The 21,692-nt window shown below is 38.0% G+C and overlaps 1 protein-coding gene across 6 annotated transcripts in view; it reads right to left on the bottom strand.

Annotated features, from left to right (window-relative positions):
* The window catches only part of LOC137108684 (alpha-1,3-mannosyl-glycoprotein 4-beta-N-acetylglucosaminyltransferase C-like), a 46,955-nt gene extending 25,509 nt beyond the window's left edge, over positions 1-21,446 (bottom strand). For 2 of the 6 annotated variants that reach the window (XM_067493579.1, XM_067493582.1), the window contains exons 1-2: positions 13,508-13,740; positions 10,174-10,274 (exon numbers count right to left, since the gene is read on the bottom strand). The gene's annotated coding sequence lies outside the window, so the exon portion shown is untranslated. Of the gene's footprint in view, positions 1-10,173; positions 10,275-13,439; positions 13,741-21,328 lie in introns of those variants that run through there. The other 4 variants (XM_067493578.1, XM_067493581.1, XM_067493580.1 and 1 more) reach the window with 3 other exon arrangements.
* Positions 21,447-21,692: the final 246 nt, after the last annotated feature.

Below are 21,692 nucleotides of genomic sequence, written 5' to 3' on the forward strand. Positions count from 1 at the left end.
AAGATTTTTAAGCCAGCTAAAGACCCTCCCATTTCAAATCTGAGAGACTGCATGAAGCTGGACTTGGAAGAATAATGAGAAGCTAAAGAAAATCCCTCTGCCAGAGCTTTACACCAACTACCAGCACAACAATTCACTGCAGGAAGTGTAAACCATCTTCCCTCTGCTCACCAGATCAATTCTAATTGTGTTCTTCAAGTCAATACTCTACTCATATCCCTCTTTATCTTCTGTTCTTATCAGACCTTTGCATGCACGTAAAAGGGTAAATCAAAACTCATTCTCTGAGCTCATAATGTATGATGTACATTGGAAAAAACACCGTCCAGAGCACCTGCTTTGACAAACCCTGCTGCAGATTCCCAAAACCTGGATGATTACAACCTGAAGTTACACACTACAGTCATCTGCCATGTACCTTTTTATGCACAGCTTCGAATTTGGGAAAATGGGGAAAATGTGAGAAAAAAAAAAGTATTTAACATTTGACTCAAATTTTCTCCAATTCTTTGCTCCACTGAAAAGAAAAAAAAAACTAGAGCATTCCAGCCAACCTCTAGTAATTACATAAACTCACATTTATGTTAACATCCAAAGATAAAATCTGCTGCACTGTTTTCATCCTATTTATAAAGTTGAATGCGCATCTGATTCTGTTTCCTAAATCTCAATCACTGTGGAAAATGGTCATCGATTTGCACACTGATACTTATTACTTTTTTACTATATTATTTTATCAACCACAGTTCGCTCTATAAAACAGTATAAATGCCTCATGAATGTGCACTTGCACTTTCAAAGCACATTTTTCTTTTATAAATAAAACAAATGCTACCCTTTATGTGCATACAAAAAATGATTTCTACATGTGGCAAGTGGACTCATTTAGACTATAAGGTGGAGGTTCATGCATCGTGTATGAGACAGATCCCACAGAAGGCACCTGCCTCCATACAGATGATCAACTTACTTGTGGAAGACGCTAGTGAGAAACAAGACAATTTCTCACTGGCATCCTCTCCACAAATTTTCACAAACCGAGGCACCACTGACAAAAATGTAACCCCAGGTCTCTGCAGAGGTCAATGAGCATTTTGTGACCTCTCCATGTTATCGAAATGTCAACAGGAACATGTGTACACTGAAAAAAATCAATTTTAGTTTTCTAACAGACAGTGAAAATGCACCATCATACACTTCATCAATTGGGAGCAGAATGAAAAATATTAATATTAAGATATTACATGGTTTCGATAAAAATATTACAAACTAGTAAATATTGATGGATGACTATGTGTCAGCACATAACGTGGATTAAACCAGCTCCACCAAATAATTAAAATGACCACTTGTTGAATCCTGTTGACTTTATTCATTACTGTACATGTTTTGCCATATTTAAAAGTATTAACAATCTTTATTTTTAAAATATCTTGTTTTGTTATTGGAGTCATTTTGTACTTTAAGTAAAATAATCTGCTTAGTTATTTTACTCGAGTAGCAGATTTTAAGTGGCACTTTTTTTGGCCAAGACTTAGTGTACTTCTGCAGCCTCAGTGTGGCTGCAGACTGCTCAGAGTGGACATGCTGACCCCTGTCCTCCATGATGTTATTAAGACCACCAGTGGTACTGTTGTAGCTAGTTAGTGTATTCAAATTAAAAATAATACTTAAGAACAATTATCATCTTAATCTCTTTACAATCTGTATGGAGTTTTATTTTCTCCACATTTATTTTTCTCAAAAAAATGACACAAGTTGGAGACTGTGCCATCCACAATAATCAAAAGGTTCTGTCAGGTAACTGTTAAACTAGATACTCCAAAGGCTGGGATGGCTGGCACACATGCCACCATGCTTGGAGGTTCAGCTTAATAAGATTTCAGGAGCTGCCTGCTGAGTCACATCCCGGTGACTCAAACTTTGCATCATCTTACCTACAATAACTCAAAGAGATGCTGAATAAAGTTCACAACTGATCACTCAACAATTACAAAACCACAGTCTCTGTAAGTTTAAGTGTAATCAGCTTTATAGAACACAAGCCTGCTAAAGCTGACAGCAGAAACCTATCCGAAGGCAGTAGCAAGTCTATTTGAAACAACTGCTGCTATAGTTTGATTTAAAATATGGCATTGAAATAATACTAATTGTTCCACCTTCTCACAGAAAAATATTTCAGCTAAATTGTTTAAAGGCTTAAAAAACAATCCACAAAAAAAAAAACGTTGACCTTTTTCCATGTTCATCTCATGAGTAGGAAACATCACAGACTGGCTGGGAAAGTAAACATGAGTAAGGCTAAGTACTGTTTACCGTGTGTCTGTGTGCCAGTTCAGAGACCGAAACCTCAGAAGTGTGCAGCCCACAAAATCTGTTTTTAATGAAGCCCAAACTCCGAATGAAACCGCTTCAAAGACGCATTCGAGTGCTCCTTATAAACGATCTCAGATTTTGTACCAGGAAGTGACCTTGAAGCCGTTCCACGATACCAGTACAGGTCATCATTGTTGTCATGCACCGCCTTCGATCCATGCAAACTGCACCCCAAATTTCAACTCTGTGGCAACAAATTCCACGAAAGCCTGAAATTGGGGCTGGAACTTAGGCTGGAACAAGAAAGAAGAGGAGCAGATCCATGTTAATTAGAGAAATAAGTCCTAGTGTCATAGACACAGCAAAGAGTGTGTGTTGGGAATTACTGTAAATCATTTAGCAGACGCTTTTATCCAAAGTAACTTACAGCTAAGCAGCAGACACTAGGGAAAACTTGGGGGTTCTGTGTTTTGCCCAGAGACACTTCGACTTGTAGCCAGGAGGACCTGGAGTTGAACTACTAACCCTATGGTTCTTGGACGACCACTCTACCAACTGTTGGGTCTGTTCTGGCAAAAATAACTTTTACATGTTTATTACATTATTTGATGCTCTTCAAATAACGATTGCGGCCATTTGGTGATGATGATGATAATTGTAGTGCCAGTCTTTCTTAAGATTCATGCTGTGCCGTGCAGCATTCTGCTATATAAGACAAGGAAAAAGTGTGTGAATGTGAAAAATGATCTGGGCAAACCGGCGAATCGTACACAATTCGAGTACAATGTACAACATTTTAAGCCAATAGCATGTCATGTTAAACCTGGGATGATGTCTGCATTGTTTCTGCCAAACATTGATTGCATGAGTACATCGTAGCTGGCATTCACATCCAAGAACTGCTTGTAAAACAAGATAGTGTAATCTGTTTTACTACTGCACAAACTCATAAACTGATGATTTTGATGATCGTGTTACTTCTCACACTAAAGCATCTTGTTTTGTCATCACACAAGTCACATCCAATTATCTATTTGTTCATGCATAACAATAATTTAAGCTTCTAAACTTGTTTTTTAAACCAGGACCTTATGTATTTAGATAAAGTAGCTCCTAAGTAATATGTCAAATTTGATTAAAAGGACTTGGATAGAGTTCAGGACCTTAACCCTGCCCCACCATTGTTTTAGCTTCATACAATGTTTAAATGAATGTTTAAATCATCATAAACACTAGGTTCACCTTGGATCTGACATTGTTATATTTCATCACTTGGTATTGTCTCTAAACATTTACCTTCATTGTCATAAGATCCCACTACAAATATGACTGTTTCCTGTGATTTAAACCCATTAAACAACAGACGACACTTATCCAAACATCAGAAATAGTAAATGCTATGATATAACTGCTCAATGGTAATTTTTTTTTAAAATTAATTTCAGAAATATTATAAGTAGATTATTTTGGGAACAGGATTAGCGGCTGTCAAAAGCAAACCAGATAGCTGTTTTTCTCTCTGTGTTAAGCAGCTTAGCATTATGACATTTCTGTCGAAGGATAAACTTGTAAAAGTGATGCTTCCTTTTAAGAGCTTTTAGGCCCCAAAGAAAACCACAAGTTTGTCATCTGTTCTCAACAATAGGCATAAAGACGTGACTGAGTGCACACTGTGGCTTTAGAGCGACCTTTGAAGGCCTTCTGGTTTGCAGCATTGGACTGTTTGTTATCAAATTAAGGTCCTTCAGTGAGTGATGTTAGCTTTTCATTTCAACATTTAATTGTCCTCTAAATAGGAACTAACATTGCTCATCGTGCATGTGTGTGCACCACAGTCTGTTTGCTACTTACACTCACTGGCCACTTTAATAGGTACACCCGTACAATCTAATGCAATCCAATACAGCAGCTCCGCCATGAATTCTCCCTAAAATGAATGAGGTGGCCAAAACTTTAGAACCACCTCTTAATATAATGCACTCCAGTGCGACTCCACCCCCCGCTTGGACCTCAATAACAAACAGAGAGTAGAATTATCATCTGTCTGAAAGTTTCAACTTAAAAACGGAGAAATTATGACACTGTAAAAGTAGAATTCATGGCAGGGATCCCTAATAAAGTGGCCAGTGAGTGTTTTTCTGGTCACATGCATTCACATAAAACAGAAAGCCATCAACAATATTTGCCAAAACACCAATGACAGATTATGAGAAAATGGGCCCTGTGACATTTTTTGTCAGTTCGTTTTTGTCATTTAATGTTTGTTTTTTTCTTTCTTTAGTCATTTGACATATTCAGAATTTTGTGCATTCTGTTTGATTTTTTTTGTCTTTTAACTGAGTTCTCTGAATTAGCAATATTATTAAACATAATGTGGGGCTTAATTGTAATATTTAAAATTATTGTTATAAATGTAGGATAACATGTTTTAAAATTGTTACCAGAAAAGGTAGACTCAACTATGACTGTAGAATTATATCATACAAATCTCTTCCTTTAAACCATTACACTTGTCTTTTCCTTTGACACAACTCTTAAAATGCCCTTGAGCAAAGAATTCACTTCTGAGAACTGAGCAGGTTTATTGCAGCCAAGATGCACTTCAGTGGAGTAAAAGATGATGAAAGTCGAACATTTGTCCAGAAAGGATGTCTATATGGACTAGAGCATCCACAAGGAACCGGACTGATATTGAGAAAAATGTGAGAATGTATAAAAGTCAGTATTAAAAAAATGCTGTAACGTTGCTTTGAAAATGTGTCCTAACCTGTGCTATTTGATGAAATCTTTAATGCCTTCAGATGTGCTTTTACACAGTTTACTGTATGCGTATTTCCACCGGGAGAGCAGGCCGGTCAGTGATGTCTTGGTCTGCCTACTGATGCACACAGCTCCAGTGGTTTTTGGCACCGACTCGAGAAATTGAGAGGATTATGTGCTCCGCCTGCCAACACAGTCTTTTGATTGGGGGCCAGGTAATATCAGAAAATCTACATTAATCCTACCATCTCTCTCTCCTCTTAGTTCCTGTTCTCTTCCCGGCTTCCCCTCTTACCAAGCTGTTATCGGTCGGCGGGATAATTAGGCCTTGTGGGATTGCCATAGGCCTTCTTCTTCTAAGTTGTCAAAAGTTGGAGGGAAGGAGATCAAACGCCTTTGAAACACAAGTGAAAATGAAAAGCTATTCTGCCAGAGACAACAGACGTATTGTTGAAGATGCTTTGCTTTCTTTTGACTCTCACCCTGCACCTCAAGATGAAAGTTCACACCGACTGTGCAGAGTTTGAAATCACAGCCTTCTAAACAAATCTAGAACCAGCAGAAAGACAAAGTCTGACAAACACATTCAAAAATGTAGTTTAGTGCTTACAGTACATGATTAGTGGACTAACCCTTTGCTCAAAAAACTGTTTTGATAATTCACAATTTATATCAAAAATAATTTACCATATTTTACAGTTACCTTGACCTTTGACCTCCAAAATTGAATCAGATCATTCTTGATCCCAAGTACTAATAAAACCGCTAAAAACCAAACCAACTTTGTTTAACTTAACATCACGGAGATAAACTCTAGTTTTAGTTTTGACCCATGCTTGCTGCTACATGCACGTGTTGCTATGCCGAATGGATCAGCATGCTCCACCACACATATCCTCCTATATATTATACCCTGGGTATACAGTATATTGCAATATGCTGCCTGGAAAAATGTCTTGAAGCAAGGAAATACTGTATACACAAAAAATTGTTTGATGAAATTCAGTCATTTGTATTAAGTTACATCTAGTTAAATAAATGTTGAATTAATTCTTTGCTGTACTTGTGCGGTAGTTAAATTGGCTGCGCTGAAAAACAGCTATTTAGACATGTATAATTCAGATTTTCAGAACAGAACACAGAAAAAAGTCGTTAAATGAAAATTAACTAACCAAACTAACCAAAGCTAATAGAAATTCAGGCTGAACACACAAAAATTATGTATAGGTATTGTTTGTGTCGTCAGGTAACATAAGACTTTTTAGTGATGTAATGTATGTTATTTTACTACATTGTACATTAACATTTCTCTCTGAAGTCTATTCTATGTGCACTGGCTTGCAGTTAGTTTTAGAATTACTTTTAAGATTATTTTACTAGTTTCTAAATCCGTTAATGGCATTGGCCCTAAACATATTTCTGAATGACTAATTCCTTATGAGCCTACTAGAGCCTTGAGAACATCTGGGACTGATCTACTGACTCTCCTAAGTGTTTGCACAAAGAACGGAGAAGGAGCTTTAGTTTTCAAGCTGCCTATCATTGGAATTTATAACCTGCAATATTAAGACAGGCCCAAGTGTGGGCATATTTAAATCCAGACTAAAATCTGTTTTCTATAGCATTTGACTGAGCTAATTCTTTTTATTACTGTATTGTATTGGCATACCTTCTATGTCATTACTGTTGTTTACTTCACCTGCATTTAAAGTAAACATCTGACTCGCACATGTTTACTTCCTCGTTTTGGAGGAAGGTGAGAAACTGATGAGAGATGCTGAGATTTTATTCTCATGATTAATCAGGATCAGTATCTAGCTGCTTTCTTCATTTCAGGGAAGTCAAAGGTCAAGATCAGACCCTGAAGCAAGTTTGTACAGCTTCGGCTTCTTGCCACAGGGCATCTCAACACAGTAGATACCTGCCAACACATTTTTTTTGTCTAAACAGCCTCTGCGCCGACTGTGTACATGTTGAGATGTAGACAAATTTGTTGGTGCTTGAATTGACAGCAAAACTGAAATAAGTAAAAAGTAATAGTCATACAATATTTATTCCATTGATAATAAAAAGTCCAATATTTAGTTGTTAGCCATGCTGGTGCTTTTAGCTGTGTGTTTGGGTCATTAAGATGTTGCAGGACCTATGACCTGTGTCTAAGCCAGAGCTTTGAGACACTGGGCGGTACGTTTGGCTCCAGAATTCAAGGTTTCAGGGTCCCAGGAGCAACAAAGCAGCCCCACAATGTTCCAGAGCCTTCCGAGCGCAGTGTTCTTTACTTGGTTCTGTGTTCTTTAGTTCTTTGTCTGTGAACACAGAGCTGGCAGGACTTGACAAAAAGCTGCAGTTTCGTCTGACGTGTCCAAAAGACACTCTCCCAGAAGCACTGTGCCTTGTCAATATGCAATTTTATTTTTTATTTTTTGCTTGTTTGCTTGTTTTTCTTTTAAGAGTGGAGTCCTCCATGGAGCCCCCCTGTCACTGAAAAAGCAACTGATGGTGCGATCACACACTGATGTACCTCCAACATGGAGGCCAGTTTACGTCTCCTTAGAAATTGTTCTTAGCTCTTTGTCCGCTGTTCGCATTCATCCTTTGTTTAACCCGCGGTCAATTTTCCTAAGCGTTATTCCTTATTTTTACTAATACTTGCAACTGTAGTCACAGGAGCATCAAGCTGCTTAGAGACATGCTTGTCAATTATAATTTTTTTTAGATCTCCACAGAAAACTGTCCACTTTACTGCTTTTTGGTCCATGTTCAATGTGGTAAACATGACAAAAACAAACAGCAGAGTGACCACTTTTCTCCATGAAATATGCTGCGTGTCTGATTAAAAGACAGGATAATAACTTCAGAAATAATCTTTTTATCACTAAGATCTACTTATTTTCAGTCTTCTCTAGGGCAAGGCTTGACATTGATGTTGCCCGCAGCAAGTAAACTCAGTGTTCAGGCAGTGGAATGTGTAATGCAGTTGCCTGATGGTTTGGGTGAAAAATAAATGTGATGGTCTGCAGTCCCAAACATTGCTTCATTTGTCAGCACTGACAGCCACATACAGTACAGATTTTCTATTTTTGTTATTGCAATTGGTTGCAACCTTATTTAATTGTAGAGCTGTGCGTTCAATCCTAAAGTGCCCACTGTCTCTCATTCCAGGTGAAACAGAGACCAGGTCATTTTATCTGTCATTTGATGCTGTCCTCCCTGTTTACTTCAGCATAACTTCATAAAGCATTAAGAATGTGGATCAGCACTATAAATGTAGCATTAAACCCTGTTTCAGTTGTCATATTAATGCAACTTACATACATTTTATGAAGACTCTTCAAGTGTCCTTCATCAACTTTTACAGACATGAGATGCAGCTGCCAGTCAAACCAATACTGTTGATTGTGGCAGATCATCTGCGTTGTTAACGAAGTGAAGACAATATTCTTGGAATAGCTTCACATTTTGCTGATCGTTTAGCGCTGATTGATGCTATGTCTATTCAATTCAATTCAATTTATATTATTTATATTGCACCTCTCATAGCACTTTACATAAAAAAGTGAAACCTATACAGATATTTCTGGTTAAAAGAGAACTTACAGGTGCATCAAAACAAAAACAAAAAAAAAAAACACTGTTTTTTAAACTCTCTGAAAGACAAAACTACGGCAGGTGAAAGAAGCTGCCTGTGCTTTTTCCTTAAGGAGGCTATTTTATAGTAAACTGTACTGCAGTGAAGGTCAATGAAGAGTGAAGTAGTAGTAAGTTTTTCCTCACCATTAATAAAACACGCTCTAATTAACATGAAAGGCATTTTAAATATCACTACTAAATCACTACTAAACTAACAAGTAAATTGAAACAGATTTTTCCTCGATGTGAGGAGAATTGATGAGCAAAAGCACAGCAAGTCTTAAAAAAAAAAAAGATCTTCGTTAACGTCTCTAAACGTAAAAACTCCAAAAGTTCACAAATGACAACAAACAACTCTGGGATATTAACATTTTGGAAATCATGTGATTGTTAAAACATAACTATGAAGTAGGTTATGTTACCGTTATTATTAACCATTCAAAACCCAGGTTCTACCTGCAGGTGGTGGTTGCAACCTTATGTAATTGTAGAGCTGCGTGTTCAATAATGTTGGTGCATCATGAAAAGGACTGTCTGCTATTTACTGATATGTGCAACTACAAAAAATGTGCTAATGTTTTAACCCAAATCTATTTTCTTTTCCTGTTAAAACTGTCTCTTTAAATTCACACTGTCAGTGTAAAATTGATGTAATAAAAAGATGGAATAACACTCCTGTCTGTATGTTATTATGCATTATTCAAGGCCTCTTACCTTGTGAATCAGACCCTTTAATCTTAGACCCAAGGTGTAAAGTAAGTCTACAGATGTTATATTAATGTGTGAGATTTACGTTTATTCATGTTCTTTTTCTGCTTTTCAACTCATTTTCGGGTTCTGTTTATTTAGCTTATTTTAAAACCTCTTTCGCTTATCACAATGAAAGTACCTGTGATTTCTTTTACTCATGAGTACTGTAAGTATGGCTTGTGAAAACATGCTGCTCCTTGCTCAGGAGCAGCTGTTTGGATTAACTTTTAATGTAGACATACACTGGGGCGTCTCCACAGCACATCAGTCTTCGAAACCATTGGAAACTTTTTAGTTGTTAAAGCTGTCGTTTAGAAAAATCTAGTTCTTCTGAATGATTAATGTTCTCATTTTCTGCTGGTAAATATTTGTAAAATATTTAGGTTGTTTTTTGTGGCGTCAACCTCTGTTTAGGCAGGATCGCATTAAATTAAAACTCAATACAGAAATGCCGTCAACCAGTGAAACCAATCAGTTTTTGTGGTTCTTAAATTACACAATCAGCATAAAGAGTGTTAATAGAGTTTGCGTGCTCATAGAAGGGTCACGTTTGGGCGAAATGATGAAACAAACTCAGGTGGTGGGACAGTTGTTGTGGACATTTGTTGCAACAGATACAAATGCGACAACAACGTAAGAAAGTGCCTCGGATTCTGGACACTGAGGCATTTTTAAAACCATCGTAAACTACAAACTTTGACAGTTTGAGACTCCTACCTAATCTGCAGATGTGATCAGGTCATATGTTGCTGCTGGAAAGGTTTTTTCCTGTTTGTTCGGTGGTTTGGCATGGATTCTTGATCATTAAATGGCACAGCCTGAAAGCAAAGACAAAGACAAACAATGTACGATGACGCATTTTCTTTTATAATTCATAAGACTGTAATGCATTTTCACCCACACATCCTCTAATGAACTGTCAGGCCATTTGAGACAGAGGACTGCAGTCCGACCTAAGCATCAGACTCTAACAAACAGAGGATCCTCCAACGAAAACCCACTTTTTCAAAAACGCCACGTCTGCGTTTGCACAGAAAATTATCGACCATCTCTGAAACTAGCGCTGCCTTTTAATTATATTTGAGTGTAACTTACCAGTATTACAATACTTTCACATTGCTTCTCATGGAAAAATTACACAGCTGACCCCAATACCTTGTCATTAATTTAGTTCGGTTTTTTTTTAAGTATGAATACAATACACAATTTAGAAGACATTTAATGAGACAGTATCATTAGGTCTTAGAAAACTCTCCTTAATTAGCAGCATAAGCAAGCAGATGAACACTACAGGAAGTAGCCTAAAGCCCTTAACTCGTTAAAATCTTATGGGTACAGCAAGTGCACCTGTTCATTGCACTAAATGTTTATGTAGTTATATATAAAAAAAATCTCCTAATAGAAACACAGGACGTGTTGACACCCAGTGTCTAATTGGTCAAATCCAGCATCTGTTTGTGGCACTGAAGCCACGCTTGGATTTCAACTTGGATTCGATGTAACTTACATGTTATGCTGGTTGTTCTGCTCTCTTTCAACACAAGATGCTAAATTGCAGGAGTGAGACAGTCTGGTTCTTCCAAAGCTGCGGCCTTGATTAAAAGAAAATCTAGGTGCGAGCAGATGGCCGTGGAGACTTTGCTCGCTTGTTTTAAAGTAGGCAGTCCACCCACCTTCCATATTTTTCATGTTATTTTGTCGATGGGAAAGACGAGAGGGGACAGACTAATGAAGGCCAATAAAATGAAAACACATGATCAACTGTCCCAGTGTTGATGGTTATACTTGGAGTAACTGAGATATCTGCAAGTTTGTGACCTTTGAATGTTGAGGTTTACATCTGTGTTTTTTTTGTTTTTTTTTGTTCAGCTCTTTGACTAGGAGGCAAATAATCTGTTGATAATAAATCAAGAACCAGGAGGTTTACTAACAAACACTTGATTAGAACTCAATCTGTGATTGAGCATTTTCTCACTTTGTATTTATGTCTGGATGAAAAAAAAAACAACAACTTTCAATTCATTAAAATATGTTTGTTTGAAACTACAACAAATCTAACACCCCAACTGAAGGTATCTGCCACCACCAAGATCACATCCAATACAAATGCTCTCTTTAGCTAAATGTGAAATGGTGAGTACTGGGCCGCCATAACAGATCCACACATCTCAAGTAGTATACAAACATAATTTCCAGGGTTTGAACATTTGGAAACACACAGGCACAGATTTAAAATCCAGTAATTTGGCTTATTTAGCTTGTACTCGTCATGAGTGTGGAGATAAATGCAGGAGCACATGAATTCAGGACTGCATGGTCAAAGCTGGTTTTACTGTTAAGAAATTGCCTGTGCAAATATTTCTTTGTCCAATTATGTTTTTCACTTGGTCAGTATTTTGGACATTAAAAAGGTTACACAGCCTTTATTCCTCCTGCCTGTACACAGGTTGTTAAATTAGTTTACTAGCTGTACTGCCTCCACCTCGCCTTGTTTTTTCCTGTTTATTGATCCTCAAGCGTGACTTATTTCACCCAGGTGCAATACTGAAACTCTACTATAATGTTATTAATTGAATCGAAGGGGATCAAGGTATTGGTCAGCCATGAGCGACGCTACCTTGATTCAGAGATGGTCTCTTTCCAAGAGGCTCACAGATCAGGTCAGTTCATGTAAAAGCCATTTGCCTTTATTGATTACACCATATTAAATCTTGACCCATCAAAACAGTGGGAATGCAGGTAAAGAGACACATCAATAAAAGTATTTTTTTTAAGATGCAGGACGACAAGGATATAGGAAAAGCGGCTATGAAAACCTGGGAGATTATTCATATATATATATATATATATATATATATATATATATATATATATATATATATATATATATATATATATACATACATATTTTGTATGGTTAATCGAGGCTGTTTTACGAGCAAAACCAGTAAGGCATAAAAATATCCTCTGGAGTTGTACTTTACAACGAGAAAGTGATGGAGGTCCTCGCCAACGGTAAATCCAGCTTGCAACAAATGCAATTTGTAATTTAAAGTGGTCCATTAAATCCTGTCAGCACTTCGGCCAGTAGTAGTTTTGACGGGGGTCACGAGGAGAGCGAACATTAATAACAGCTGCCATGTTACAAGTGAATGTAGCTGGCGACAACATCTCGTTCGACAGTGTCCAATCGGAAATAACATACGATGCCATTAGATGCCATTATAGGTCAAACCTCACACAAACACTCCTAGGCTGACGAGGAGCCGCAGTAAATCACTTAAATCTAGCCGTGAGATGAAAGCAGGTTATTCCCACATAGCTGAGTGCATGAGGATTTGTGTCACAAGCTGAGCTGCAGTTTACCAGCTTGAGTCATGATGAAAGCTGTGATGGAGCTCAGTTGTGACTCAGGAGGGCTGAGCCTCAAATATCTGATCACCTGCTTGCTACGCTTCCAAAATCCCACAGACTTAACCTCAGGCCACATGAAGGGATACCCAAGGAAAGTTCCAGCTCCCAGTTCATCCTGATGTAAAGGAAAAACACATTTAACCTTAGCTGTGTTTCAACCCCCCCCTCCAAATAAATAAATAAATAAAACTAGTAGAAAATCTGACAAGCAGCCAATTCTTATCTGTGTAGGATTACGTTTTTCTGGCTCTGGATCATCACTGCTGATGCCGGTACCCTCCTAGTCCCTAAAGCAGAGATTTGACTCATCTCCCTCTCATCCTCTTCCACCCCTCAGTCCCCCTGAGTCTGCTTGTCAATACAGAGACTCTATTGCTCAGACTGTCAGAGAGAAACTGCAATTCTACTGTAGAGCCTGAGAGGAGAAACATGAAAACTTATTTTAAGTGGAACAAGATCCAAACTCTGCAGAAGTTGTTTGGTCCTGTTCACAGAAGACATAAAAGAAAAGCAAATAAAAAGGAGAAAACAGTAAAAACTAAAGCAGGAGAGATTCAGAGCAAGCTTACCTGCCCACTGTGCAGACACACAAACAGATCTCGGGCTTTCTGCTGCTGCTCCACACAGATCCACTCACCTAAATCACTTCCATGACTCACGCTGAGGGAAGACGACCGGCTCTCAGGAAAAGTGGAGTAAACACTCGTTGTAAAGGCAGGCAGGGTGCTCGCGCTCACTGCAGAGCGGCTTTCTCTCATCCTTGTTTCTCCTCCCGTCTGTTCCTTCGCTTTGATCTCTCTCTCTATCCAGTGGTGCCCCCCTCTCTCTCCATCTCTGCCGCCCCCTCACTCTCCACCACAAGGTGTCACAAACAGAGTGTGTCTGCACCCACTGCCTCTTATTGGCTCTCACTCGTCTGTCTTCCTCCCTCTACCCCCCCACACCACTTCTCTCTTTCTCATTGGATTGCCTGTCTTAAAGAGGCAACGCATCACAAGAGAACTACACAAGTTAGTCCACATTATACTGGGATACTGTTATATCTATCTATCTATCTATCTATCTATCTATCTATCTATCTCACTCTATATCTATCTATCAAGACAAACAGTAAACTATGTTTGTAGGCAGATTTATGAGCCATGTCATACTAAGACATGCAGAATGTGGTATCTCTCTGGCATTGTGTTTCCAAAATATGCCAGACCGGAGGCCCAAAGATCACGACCATTCAGTTTTGGATTTTGGCCTTGTACGTTGCATACAGATAAAAATCCCCCATTTCTTTGGAAAGTGTTAAATATACACTTTTTCAAAGTGAACCTCTCCCCATCCTTAGTTCTGAAAGACTGACCCAAATTATACCCAATTTTATTAGTTAAAACAGTAAAAAATTAATATGTCATATGCATATTTTAGAAAACATTTCTTAATTTCAACATAAGCTGTTTGATTTCCATTTGCAATCAAAAATATGTTTCACATAATTTGCTAATCATTGTGTTCCATTTTCAGATTTCACATTTTACAGTACAGTATATTACAACTATTCAGGAAAGAGGGGTTTGTAAAAACAAAATCCACAACTTGGATAAATGCAGGAACAGCACTCACAAATTTATTAGAAACTGTGAAACATAAGGCTTAACCTATTCACAAATCACTTTTTGTGAAATGGGATGAAATTAAAATTGCATTGACAGTTTAAATCATGTACTGACATAAAGAAAATAGTCCCTGTAACTTTACAACCACAGAGCCCCTGACCATGACCGAGGATGATAATGTTTTTCATTTTCCACATCCGCACTAAAATGTCAGTGTGGCAAGTTCACTCTTTGGAGACCTTTTTTTCCAATTTCCGTTTAAAATTCCAGGTGTGAAACATTCTGGGATGATTATGATTTAAATAATATGATTTGAAGCACGCAGATCATAGAACGGTGTTCGGAAAGTGATGTCAAATTGCAGAGACTGGTTCCAAAGGTGCTTGTAAGTTTCTAAATCTGACATTCACAGAGAAAATGGAGATTAGTTTAACCCTAAAAAGTATTCAGAGGAGCTCCTCTGGGATGTATAATGTATAATATATGTCCTAGATATGAGGAGTATGAGGTAGAGCTGAAGGTAAAAACATATGGATTAGTCTGAGGATTTTGAAAACTGAGTGGATGCTACCTTTAATGAGGAGTTCAAACTAGGTCTGTGCTAAAAGAGGGCCAGGAGTCAAGTTGCCAATTTGCAATTATAATTAGTCCTCAAGCTCCTTAAAATGTAGATTACATATATTCTCCATGCTCCCATGTGCTCGTGTGATATTTGTTCTAATCCAGCATGAAAAACAGATTAATGGCAGAATCAGAGATGCTGTGCTCGTGCTGAAGGCGTGACAGGCTCTCGGTGTTGTCGTGTCGGGGTATCTGAAAATGTGCTGCAGCTGTTTTAAAATGTAAGCGTCCTAAATCATTCAGATCACACACTGTAACACCACGCACCAACACAGTCTCGGCTCTTACTATATTCCTATAAGCATTAGCCTAATTCAAGTGCAGCAGCTTCCATATGAGGTGGAAATTGTAAAAGAATGCTGCCACATCTCATATAACTGGGAAATCAGGTGTCTTTGACTTCATGTTTTTTTATGATTTTGTCTGACAGCCTCTTTGTCAGCCTCAAGAACAAACCATTGGATTCATTTAATAGACACATTTTGGCCAGATGAAAACACTGAGCTAAATCCGCCTTATTGTTTAGTGTTCAGATGCATTTATGCATGTGCCTGTTTTACTGTGAGTAAAAGCTAAAGGGCAGAGATCCAACAATGAGGGAATGGGTGCTATAGCACACGCCTTTTTAGACACGGTTAGAAAATTGTTATTGCACAATCGCGTTGCACTTCTATCTGATATTTTTAAGATTCATATTTTTTAGATATTTTTTTCTTTTAAAAAGCCCAGGTAATTAGATTTTGATGATTGTTTACAGGAGTTTTTGGAGGATTTAATACAATTACAATTAGTCATTTAGCAGATGCTTTTATCCAAAGCGACTCACAACTAAGCAGTAGACACTAGGGACAGTTTGGCGTTTCTTGACCAGGGACACTGCAACTGGTAGCCAGGAGGACTGTGAGTCGAACCACTAACCCGGTGGTTCCTGGATGACTGTTTTACCAACAGAGCTACAATCACCCCAGGAATAGTCGTGGTTGGATGATTATGACTACCTGAAGAAGGTGGTGGAGCATAATGAACTCAGAAAAGTTGTATCAGAGAAGGCAGAGCGAGAGCTGGGCAGAGCAGAGAGGACTGATCTCAAGTTAGAGCTAAATGGCGAACATTAGCGTGTGGAGAAAGCTACAAACCTGTACACAGTGATGCATTCAAGGACAAACTCTCATCTAATTCCCGAACTTGCAAAGCAAAACAATAAAACTGATGAGCTGGAGTTTGCAAACTGACTACTTCTTCGTCTTTATTCAGCTGCTCTGTTTAGGGGTTATCACTACATACGCTAACTTCCTCATTTTCTGTTCATCCATATAACTCCCAACAAAAGTCATAGATGCCACCTCCAGCTCCACCTCTTGTCTTTTTCTCAATGCCACCATCTTCACCACTCTTCTCGTTGTACTCAGTCATATACTTTTGGTATATACACAAACACACAATGTAGCTCATTCTGACCTTTCTGTACTTCCCCATCAACTGAAAACCCTGAATGCAAACATCCTTCACATTCACTTTTCCTGTCAGCCACTACTCTTTCCCACAGCTTCATGTTGTGGCGGATCAACTTAAAAAAATTCGAAACTCTGCAAAGCAACTGCCGAAGATAAATGATAAGAAAATGCAAATGTTGCAATAAATAAATAGCACTAAGCCAAACTTGTTATCTTCACATTAACATATTTCTGTGTAACGTACAACTCTGTCAACTCAAATCTCTATGTTTATGCATTTCTGAAGATTTACCATGCAACTCTACCGAATGGTAAATAAAGCTTAAAAGATGTTCTGTGAGACAGATAATCGATGTAAAGAACATGAACGTCACTGCAAGTTAATTGTTGTGATGCAAAATGAGCTAAAGTGTATATGCCTGAAAAACAAATCGGTGAATAAGGAGACTGCATATAAAACTGTAATCAGTCAAGTAAATGCAACGTGTTGAAAAGTGCAAAACACTATTATAGTTTGTAAATTGCGAATTGGAGCTATACAAATAAAATTAATCAAATGAAATTTTTATTCTGACTTTATAGGTGTATTACATGTTCTCTGCCATAAAGTTTGGTACAGACATTCTATTGTCATGCTCAGTCCATTCAAACAGAGAACAGCCATCAGTGCACAGCAGACATTAGTTCCCGAGACTGTGTTTTGTTTGGGAATTGAGCTGATGACTTAAATTCCAACATTGTTGAGTGAAAACAAAAGTTCCCGACAGCTTCTCTGAGCAGCAAACATTAGCAGTCAGGAATGCAATCATACATTGGGGGAATAGTTGTGTACTTTTATATTCATGTGTGTTTTGGAGACAAGCTCAGCTAATTTATGAATGGATGAATACATCATTTGAAATTGATGAGGCGAAGCAAAGTCCCGCTCAAAGAAATCATCGGGTGACTGGTCTCATACGATTGTGCCACATGACCTTCTATCTGAAACATGAATATGGATTTTCTGGTTGAGAAATCAACTCTGACTGTGTCAGAACAAGTCTTAATTAACTGCTAAAAGTTCAAGTTGTTCTTAGAGCGATTTGAAGTCGACAGATGACACTTTCAACTATCGCAAATACAATAGTATCTGAGAGAAAGAGATCGAATTTTCTCAAGCACGGTCTCCTCTTTTCTCCCCGATAACAGATGCAAATCACTATTTCCTCCATCTGGGATGCATTAGAGAGAAGATCGTATCATATGTAGCTGCCAAACAAAGTCAGAGCTCTGACAACTTGGTGCATGGCAAACCTCGCAGCCCCGATACACAATGAGTAAAAGCTGCAGTTACACCCAAGTGACAAAGTCTAATGTGATGTTTCAGTCTGATTCATGTCATCACTGAGTAAGTTCCCAAAGCACTTTGTTCCCTTTATATTCATATATATTATGAAAAAGAGCCAGTGAGGGGTAAATTTACTAAGATGCAGTACAACAATGCGATTCTACAATATTAAAAACCGGTTTACTTGGCCTTTCGCGCTTCACAAAAACTGGTCTGGTTCATGATTTTGACACTTTTATGATGATAAAGAAATGAAATGGATCAACATTGAACCTGCTGAAAGGTTATTAACAATCTGACAACAAATCCCTTTAACATGTGCTTTCCCTGAGCAGGATTTTAAACTTTAATGGAGTGCTTACTTAATGAAGAGCACAATTAAACAAGTGATCGTCTGACTCCTTCTTCCACCAACATAAGTGAAAATAGCATTAATTCAAAACCTACATTAAATGATTAATAGCAGACCCTGAGGTATGCAATGAGAGTGATGATAGTGCGAAGTAAAAAAGTCAATACATTCCCTCAACTCTCCCATAAATCACGAGATTTCCAATCACGCATGGAACGTGGAGATGTAGCTGTAGCAGCGCTGCGATTTTCCCCTTCGTTTCCAATGGCTGCCAGCGCTTTACGTTGCCGCCACAACCCAACCTCAGCTCAATCCATTAGCTTGTCAGAAACTTTGAATTGGAATTGATCCCTCTTGCAGTAATTATTCATCTGTCTTAATTATTTATTGTTGTGACGATGCTGTGTTTGTGTTGGTGGTTTGGCTAGATGTTTGAGTGCAGAATTAGAATTCAGACAAAGGCGTCCCCGAAAGCTTGCATACAGATATGCCGGGAGCAACAGCATGGGCAAAGTCCGCTGATTAAAATGCATTTAATTCAGTGATTTACTATATCTTGTTTGCATATCCCCAAACTGATTAACCATGAGATGTTTTTTTTTAGCAATTTGTCATTGTTGTAATTGCTCCGACTACCAATCAAAGTCTTATTAAAATGACAAAACTGAGACAACTGAGCTTATAAGGTGACATGTTTTCGAGGTATTATTTCCAAGAGAAAACTTTTAATTTCTTAACGTGATTGACAGGTAAAATAATGCAGCACAGATTATGAAGACACGCGCACTGAAAAGCCAATGAAAACAACCAAACAGATACAGCAGCTTTACGTTAATATGATGGATTGTCATCATCAATTGGCTGCTACTGAATAGAGGACAATGGGCATTAATACCATGCTGCGACTGAGAACAGAGCTCTAATCTAAACGCCTGGCACAGAAGTAAACAAGGACACGGTAACATGGAGGTAAAGCAGCTGTCACAGTTCAGCAGCACTGCAGAGGAGGAGGCAGGGGGACTGATCCTGGATGAATGATGTCTGCAGACAAAGCCACAGCAGGTATCCTAAGCTAACAGCTTCCTGACAGACGAACCAAGAGGCCCTGACTACATAGATGGATAAATGAATGAAGAATGTTTATGGGTTTTATTCAAATCCAAAAAGGTCCTGTGGCATCTAAAACACGTTGGGGTTTTTTTTTTTAACATGCTGGCAAACGAATCCTTTGCTTCTTCTTTCTAACTGTAGTAAACAGGTTGTACTGACAGCCTGAGCTCTTGACAACTGGTGCGAAATCTGCTTGTTTCACTGCAGACACTGCAGTGTGTGATGTACAGGCAAAAGCAACACAAAAACATGAAAAATAATGTCCAGCCTAATTTCTGGAGGAAGGTAAACAAGTAATGTTTAGGCTGTTAAAAGCCATCACAAAGGAATATTTGAATCAGAAATAGGTTAATTGCTGAGCCATTGATCTTAAACCCACAGTGGACTTTGCATTATCATTTCCATAGCACATGGAATGTGTTTAATTAAGGGTCTACATTTAGGAGGATGGCAAAAATAAATTAACATAAGCATGAATGTGCACTTGGCAATAAGCAACAATATATGGCTGTAAAAACACAAAACTTTTTTGTTATGTGAGGTGGAGCACAGCCTGTAGCAAAACTAAGAAAACCACTTTGAGACCTGTGTACCTGTGTACTACACAGTCCATTACTATTGTTAGGGCCACTGACCTTAGCATCTAAAACAAATCAAAACGAAACATTTTTTTAATATATTGCTGAGACTCGTGGTCTGTTGCTTTCTACAATGTGTAATGCAATAATTACTCCAGTAGAATAATCTACCCTGGGAAGCACTGGTTGTATTTTTTCACATTAATATCTATGCAATTTTAGATTATGCTTTATTTATGATTTTGTTTATTAATTGTTTATTGTTCATTATCATCAGTATTATTGTTATTATATTTTTATGTGTTTTGTTTTGTTTTGTTTTCATTGCTCGATACATTTTACCCGAACACATAAGCTGCTCAAGATTTTTAATGTGCATGTAATGATGAATTGTGTGTGTGTGTGTGTGTGTGTGTGCGTGGATGTGGATGGTGCATCTATAATGTATGTAATATACTGTATGTATAGAAACTTACAGGGGATGTTGGTCATTGCTTTAGTAAAATTAATACAAAAAAGGTATTGCACTAGTGGTAGAGGAAGTATTTGCATTTTTGAAAAAGTACAAACACTACACTGCAAAAATTCTCTATTTCAAGTATTGGCTTTTGTCCATTCAAATGCAAGAGCTGACCTTTTTGCACAGGCTGTGATTGTATGTAAAAATCTAACACTAGTTTCAAGGCTGTTTAAGATTTCTGGTATTGAAGTAAAATACTCAAAGGCTACAGTGGGTAAGGAATGTTTCAAAGAACGTAGTATTTACACATCTAACCCTTTTCAAAATGTGGTAAATTAAAATGTTGTTTGGATGATTAATTATAGATGACTGCAGCTACACTTGATGCCTTAACAGCAATTCCTTCCTTGGAATTATCACATATTTTCTGTTTACCATGCAGCTATGAGATTCCTTAACAGCGGGCAAAGCTGTTTCTCCATACACTTTATCTTTTTGAAATATTTAATCCCCAGGAGTTGCTTAAAAAAACAACACACATTTATAACATCCGATAAGCATACACTGATAGCGAAATCATGCATATCTGGATGGCTTAATTTTGATTAAAAAGTCCGCTAGAACCAAATTCTGAGCAGCAGTTGTTTCAGTCTTGTTTTTTTATTACAGTTCAGTCAGTTACAATGCAACACTCTCTAAACCGCCAGTTACTGTATTTTCTAACGGCCGGCACCATAATTACATGCTTGAAAGGTGTGAAGGGCATCCATTAATGTCCGTGTGAAAGGTGAATGCGCGCTAAAGGGAAACTCACCCAATCAATGGCCGTGCTCCTGCTATGTTTCTGCTCTGTCCCCACAGAGACAAGGCCTGAATATTTCATAACTAATAATTTGAAGGGTTGAAAGATCTCCTAGTGTGACTAAATATTCAGTGAAGTGCTACTCACATTTTAACCCAGTGGAACGGGATGAAAGGCAGCATCCTGGATGAAATGTGAACCGCTCCTTTTTCACCTGAAGGACCAGCTTGAATTCCCTCTCTGCTGAAACTCTCGGTCAAATTTTCTGAAACGAGATAAATTATTCAGTAATGAATTTGAAACATCGCTGCAAACACGTACTTAGTGGTTGTGGCCAACATCGTGCCAGAATTTGTTATCCTGCAGGGAGGGACTCGAAGGAGCACTTTGTAGAGTATGCTGAAATGTTTGCAAATGGATTTAGTGCTTAATCACGTGAGTAAAAAACACTTTCGATCATCGATTCATCATTAAGAAAAAAGGAGAGAACACTCTTTTCTCGTATCATGAA

This window comes from Channa argus, chromosome 23 (assembly GCF_033026475.1).
Source record: "Channa argus isolate prfri chromosome 23, Channa argus male v1.0, whole genome shotgun sequence".
In the NCBI taxonomy this organism is placed as follows: domain Eukaryota; kingdom Metazoa; phylum Chordata; class Actinopteri; order Anabantiformes; family Channidae; genus Channa; species Channa argus.